The following is a 7,634-nucleotide window of genomic DNA, read 5'->3' as shown; positions in this document are numbered from 1 at the left end:
TTACCCTTTTTGGTTTTCGATCTCCTTTATCAGGATTGATCTCTTTGTAAATTTATAGAATCCATTGAATAATATTTTTCATCTTTGTCTGAGTTTTTCAGATCAAACCCTTGCCTTTTCTTGTCTTTTTCTTCTCTATGATAGGTTTTCTGCATGTAGGTTTTCTTGGGCTTCGTGGATTTTTTATGCACTTTTGCTCAAATCCTACATGGTATTAGAGCCATATCTATTGTAGATTTTTTGGTGTTTCAAGAAAAAGGGAGAACAAGGGTTTGGCAGATTAGATTTGGTATTTTTAAAGATTTTCTGAGAAAATAGGGGGGTCACTAATTTTTAGAGCAGTTTGAGGCCAAACAGACATCATAGATGGAATTAGAAGGTGTTAAAACCCCCGTTTTCATATAAAATTTGTCCAATTTGGACAACGTTGATCTGGGAAGAAAAAAAATTATTTGACAGGCTCGTATGGCCCTTGGCATGCAAATCGAGGCAGAAAATTAAAAAAATTGCAAAAAAAAAACTATCAAAACTTTTTGCTACAGTGATTTAAAAAATAGCCTATGGTGACCGCGACCACTAGCGGTTAACAGTAACCGCCTACAATAAACTGTCGATGGTCCACTAACCATAGTGGCTCTGGTGACCACCACTACTTAGCAGCCTTGCCATTGATGGCACCTCCCGCCACCACTACGGCCACCAGGAGCTCTACCCCTGCACTGTTCAGCCGCTGCTCATCACGGTGGTGCATTTTTTTGAAGTTCTTTATTTTAATTTTTTTTTTTTATAAAAATAATAATTTTTCATGTATTTCAGAGGCCCTAGAGGTTTTTTTCCATACCTTAAGTATACAAACATATTTTTTCAATCCGAAAAATGTGCTAGAAAGTTGGTTCCGAGACAGAGATGCTGGTATAGGAGTTTTTAAGTTTTGATGCAATTTGGTTGCTTGTTTTGGTAGTCAAAGCTAGATGTTTTGTTCTGCACTCCAGGAGGTGTATCTTGAGCATCCAATCTCTAATTTTGGACTTCTTTATATCACTGGAAAGCTCTTTCTATGCTATTTTTAGTGATGCTAGTTATTGTTCCATATTTTTCTCCAAACACATTTTATTCAACCTTCTACATTTTTGCATGTTGGTGGATATCTTGGTTGTTTTAAGTCCAAAGATCAATTTTGTTGCTTCAGATGCTTTGTTTTGGCTTTTACTTTCTATTGTACCAGTCTTATGTTTTTTTTTATCATTTTTTATAATCATTATAAGCATGTTTATGCAAACACATTAATATAAAGTGCCACTTTTTGTGTTTTCAGATCCTTTTCATCATTGTGATTTGTTGTACTCGCACTATTTTATAAAGTTCCATGGGGGGGATAGTTGATTGCCATTTAGGCCCTCTTCCTTTGTCAAGTGAGTGTCCCTTCTATGACATTAGCCCCATGATGTGTCAATGACACTTGCCTTTATAGATGTATGTACCCCACTCTTGATGTGTTTGGTTCCTATGTTGTAAGAGATTTTTGGTCCATCTTTTTAGTTGCCTGTCACCTCACCCCGTCTACATTAAGGGGGGGTTATATTGTTTGTTCTAATGCTTCCTTGGTTTGATGGTTTGTTAGTGTGAGCTATGTATTTAGTACCTAATCCTACATACCAAGCGATTGCAGTGGCTAGCTACCTATGCATTTCGGTGAGATGGATCATCTACCATATAGACACGCTTGGTTCATGCCTTCTATTTCTATGGAGGTTCTATAGATCAGCACCTTTTGACATAATTTTGCAGCTTTTCATGCTTTAGTGGTTCTCTTCATGATCTCTCTTTGTTCCTTCTTCTAGAACATTCTTTGCTATCTCTTTTTGGAGTTGGGTTTTTCCCACTGGGTTTTCCCCTTTATCTCCAGTTTATAGAGATTTCCTTGTTTTGGGTACCTGATCAGGCCTTGTTGTCAGGACCCATTTTTTTGCTTTCATAGTTGTGCTAGGTTAGCTTACCTCCTTAGCTTCGCTTAAGGGGAGGTGTTAGAGTAATTATTTGTTTGCACTTATTAATTAAATCACTTAGATTTAATTAATTAAGTTGCCTATTACTCTAGTTTTATTAAGCTATCTTGTAGGTATATATAATTAATATTTTATTAATTATAATGTGCAACCTAGCTTTTTTAGGCTTTTAGGTTACCCTTTTTGGGTTTCGATCTCCTTTATAATGATTGATCTCTTTGTAAATTTATAGAATCCGTTGAATAATATTGTTCTTCTTTGTTTAAGTTTTTCAGATCAAACCCTTGCCTCTTCTTGTCTTTTTCTTCTCTGTGACAGGTTTTCTACATGTAGATTTTCTTGGGCTTCGTGGATTTGTTATGCACTTTTTCTCAAATCCTACAAACTATTCATACCTCTCAAAGTATTACCCCATTCTCATCCTTAGCCTATACAAGCACTCCAGGCATGGATGAGGAAAAATGTCTAACTTTTCTTTTTAAATTATTTCAAGGCATGGATAAGGAAAAATCTCTAACTTATCTCTTTAAACTATCTCAAGACATGGGGGAGGAAAGTATTTTAATTACTATGTTATCACTTGTTACACAACTTACAATGAGTTATCCTAGCAGCCATTTTGGGCCCTAACCCCCATTGCAAACCACTCCCACATACATGGACCTAGACTACCTTTCCAAATCTCACAAATCACAATTGTGTCTCGTACCATAAAAGTAATATTGATTGAATTCAGTTCCTTAATAGGCAACACAAAAATAAAAGGTTCTCAAAATCTAAGTTCTCATAAATGCTCATATAAAGAAAACTCAATTTAAATCATAAAATACATCATGACATCCAATCAAATAATCATAAAAGAAATCTCAAAACTACCTCTGGTGCATATCCTAACTTGGCCAACTAAACAACCCACAAAGAAAAACTATCACGAAAATAAACATCACAAGAGTATAAATAGAATATTTAAGAAAATCTCAAAACTACCTCTGGTGCATATCCTAACTTGGCCAACTAAACAACCCACAAAGAAAAACTATCACGAAAATAAACATCACAAGAGTATAAATAGAATATTTAAGAAAACACATAGTTTTCAACCATATGATTTAATTCTATCATTTTCTCTTGTTTAGTTTGAGACATAAAGCTATGTTTAAAAATAAAGTAAGAATATACTTGTCAATATAAATTGTTATACTAATATACTTACTTAAATCGATAAGTATTTGAATGTCAAATCACTTTATGCATATAAAATTTTATGCAATATTATCATGTTATTAATTTTAGTAATCTTAAATCATGAATGATTTAATTAATAACATAAATTAAATATTGAATGAGAACATTGTCAATCTGGGAGACTAACTGACTACCACTGGCCTTGAAAGGGATGTGGAGCAGAACATAGAGCAAGGATTCAACTGGGATGTTCTTTAGAAAGAGGCCAGCGACCAGGCGAATCAGGGGAACCAGACGAACACTCCTATCAAGATTCAGGAGGGCGTGGCCAGTCAGAAGGACAATGATGCTACAGAAATCTTGCAAGCCATGGACATGGACGACCACTAGCCTACTTGCCTATCCTTTCCTCTCTGGCCTTTGGTGACTAGCTTCGGGCCTTATTTTGTCTCTAGCCTTTTGAGGCAGTTTTTTGTTTTTAAGACTATTTTATTTAGCTCTTTTCATTGTAAAACTTTGAGTTTCAGGATCCCTATAAAACCTGTTTTACCTAATCAAAAACATAAATATATATTATTAGATTAAATATTAATATCAATTTCATTTTTAAAATATTAATTTGACCTCTATTTAATTCCAATATTAATATTTACTTTTTCTTTAATTCATGATGCAACTAGAGATAACTCAAAGGCAACATTATAATTTTAATTAAGTTATTGACAATTTCTCTCATAATATTAAATATTTATAACTAGATGATTATATAGTGAACTCCAGTATAGCTTCTCTTAAAAAATAATTAAGTCACAATTATATATTTATTAATTTGTAACTCCACTTGCATTAATAAATATATAATAAGTTATATCCCACTAAGAGTTTTAAAAGTAATTGATATTAAAAACCCGCTTATAAGAAAATAAATAATATTTATTTATTTAATTTTCAAAATAAATAAATAATTTTATTTTTTATTTTTTAATTTCTAAAATTAATAATGAATCATTAAAAAAAGAAGATTTTTTTAATAAATAAATCCAAAAATTAAATTATTTTTTTATAAAATAAAAATAAGCACACAATTAATATTTCTAATGCCTTCGATCTCTCAAATCATGCAACCATTTTATAGTAGTTTTCTATCTTTAGTATATTTGTTTTCACAGGCATGCATAAGTTTACTTACAACATGCTTTCCTGTTAATTAATCTTTTATTTTTTCAATAAATTTTGCAACCATATAACTTTAGATATAAGAAGAATATTTATCGGGAAAATTGATGATAATCACATGGTTCTAATGATAGATTTAAAGTTGAAACAGTAGTTGTTCAATTTGTTATTTTCTTGCAATTTTCTATAATCGAAATTTCCTTATATTAGAAATGATTTTAAAATAATACAATCATAATAATTTTCTAGATTTTTCTACAATTTTCCTGTGTCAATTTTTTTTGATTAATTAGTTTTACTTTTTCAAAATCTACAATATAATTCTTTATCCGATAATCAATATGATAAATTAATAGCATTATGCAAGTACCCAAGAAGACATGAAGTAGACAAATTTTTCAATAAAATTCTATAATAGGTCTTCAAACTCTAACTCAAAACCACATCTAAAATCTGACACAATCTGTGAATGCACAGAAATCCAAACCCTCTAAAACTTTCAACAAATCTTTTGATCCAATTTTCAAATTTTCTCCCCAAACCCTCTGCGTTAAAAAGATGCTCAAATCTCTTAATAAAGAGTTTAACTCTACCTTGGGTTTTTGGTTTTCAAACATACAAATGTCTCTCCTTAAATAAACTTTTATTATTTAATCTTTTCATACACACTTAAAACCTTTTTTAAAATTAAAATATTCTTTTATTTTCTTTTTCTCCACTTTATTAATCAGTACAAGCACTATTCAAACTGTAGTCTATTATTTAAATTAATAATAATAACTAAAGCTCATTATTTAAATGTAACTTTTATTTAATTATTATTAATTAAATATTTATAATAATCCAATATTAAATCTTTAATCTTTTAATCTTCTAATTCTCAATTAATCTTTTATCATCATATTCTAATTTCTATTTAACCAATTTTCTAAATTAGACTTCTAAATTAAGTCTTTTAAATTAAAGCACATATTTAATTAGTTCTTAATTAATTAAATATTCTCATATTTTAATATTTTCTTTTTAATCAAATAATATTTAATAATTCTCAATATTATATGACTAATCCAAATATTATAATTAAATCATTTATCAAATAAATCATAGCCACATCCACATAAAAGAAACATTACCAAAACTAACCAAAACTCAAAAGTAAACAACACAGACAAAGATAAACTCATGGGTTTAAAAAGGGTGAAAATTCATATACATGTCCTCCTTCTCAAGACAAATAATTAGGCTATGGTTAGGATTGGACTTGAACATTATCTCCCTATTCTTAACATTGCATTATTACAATAGGGAACACACCCTAGTGATTTAGGGAAGTCGATGCCTAGTATCTATAAATTTGTATAAAATATGAGCATGTAAATGTACATATATATCTAAGTTAAATAGACAATGATGAGGACTAGTATATTGTGTAGATCTCAACTAGCAGGTGACTACAACTCCCTGCCTCAACCATATAATGCACGTCAAACATAAATGTAAAATAGACATACACACCATACACATACAAGTACGAGGTAAGTATAATAGTAAATCCTAAATATAAATAACATCATATTCTAACATGAATATATCATCATTGGGAGGACATACTAAACATCTTTCTAAGACACACTATATGGCATCATCATGAAACTAATTTCATTAACTCGCTAAGAGAAATTAAAGCATCATCACTACCAGTAGGAAATTTGTTACAACTCAATGTAATCAATTACTCAACATATCAAAGTATTGTAATTTAAATATCAAATAAGGTCTAACACATCTATAGAAGAGTCATATACAACTTTAATAATTAAGTCTACAATGATAGAAAAGGAGAGGTATTACATGAACTAAGTGGATTTGCAAATACAAGTTGAATGAGAAAGGTGAAGTCACAAGGAACAAGGCAAGATCAGTATGAAAGGGATATGCACAAGAAGAATGAGTTGACTATGGTGAGACTTTTTCTCTAGTTTGAAGGCTAGAAGGAGTGAGAAATTTTCTTGCATATTCCTTTTATAAAGGATTCAAAGTATATCAAATGGATGCCAAATTTGTATTTCTAAATGGAATTGTTGAGCTATCATTTTGCACAATGCTTAACAGGAATCCTTTTGAACTCCTCTCTTAAAAAGTTAATCTGGGATCAACTCCATGGTTCTGGGTGATCTTGCAACCTACTAGAATCTTCTTAGTAGAAGATAAATGTGAGTGTTCATGAGGAGGCCTTTGCTAGTTCTAAACAATTTTGGATAAGATGTTGAATTTTCTTATTATCTCAAAAGAATAACCACACAAAAAGAAATATATTTTTATAGTTTTCTATTTATAATGAATGTAGTTTTAACTATGCAACTATATGAATTCCTAAATTAATCAAGTGTTTTTAAAAAAAAATAATGAAGATAGTGTAACAAGAAGCTTAAGCAAATGACTTGAAAAAATAAATCCTAATAGACATAAGCCATAGAAACAACATGTCTGTGAGTTAAGCCTTTGAAAATATCAATAAGTAACCAATGGAATAGGAGCAACACTTCCTTAATTCCACTGATGCAATTGTTGATGGAAATTTAGTAATTGTAAGATGTTTTACTTTTCATAAAATTTCAAGGCCATGGAAAGTGCACTCATATGAGTAAAAAATATATGTAGCAACAATAGGTGATCTCTTCTCCAACTAAGTAGATCAGCAGAATTTGTAAACATGTTATACAATTTCATAATAGATGAGGATAATCACACCATTTTCTTTCTTGAAGATACTATATCTATACTGAAAACTACCTATTCTACCATGAAATACACTTGAATTGTCAATGCAAGGACATAGGACTTGAAATGGGTTAGCATAGTATGTGCACTAAGTTCCTTTAAGAGTCTTAACACCTATGTTGTAGGAAGGTAAAATGCATGAAAAGAATCTATGCTACTATTACAAAATAGTATGCACACTTGGAATAACAATAGATAACTTTAGAAAGCTTTGAAAATGAACCTAAACTAGTTAAAAACTCAAAACATTCACCATGATCATTTTTTGCAAGTGCTACAAGAACTTTCATAGTAACAATGTTGCAGGACTAATACAATAAATCTATCTTGAAAGCAAGAAATTGCAAACAATAAATCTACTCTACCTAAATCTATTCCACCTCCCAAGTGGACCCCCTTGGTTGGTTTCAAATAACTATGAACACAACAAGTATTCTAAAATTACTCTTTCATTAAAATCCTTCTTTGATTACATCAACTGAATAA

The sequence above is a fragment of the Cupressus sempervirens genome, chromosome 9 (genome assembly GCF_028749045.1).
Source record: "Cupressus sempervirens isolate cs-2001-9-10 chromosome 9, ASM2874904v1, whole genome shotgun sequence".
NCBI classification, from domain to species: domain Eukaryota; kingdom Viridiplantae; phylum Streptophyta; class Pinopsida; order Cupressales; family Cupressaceae; genus Cupressus; species Cupressus sempervirens.
This window is presented reverse-complemented; position numbering follows the sequence as displayed.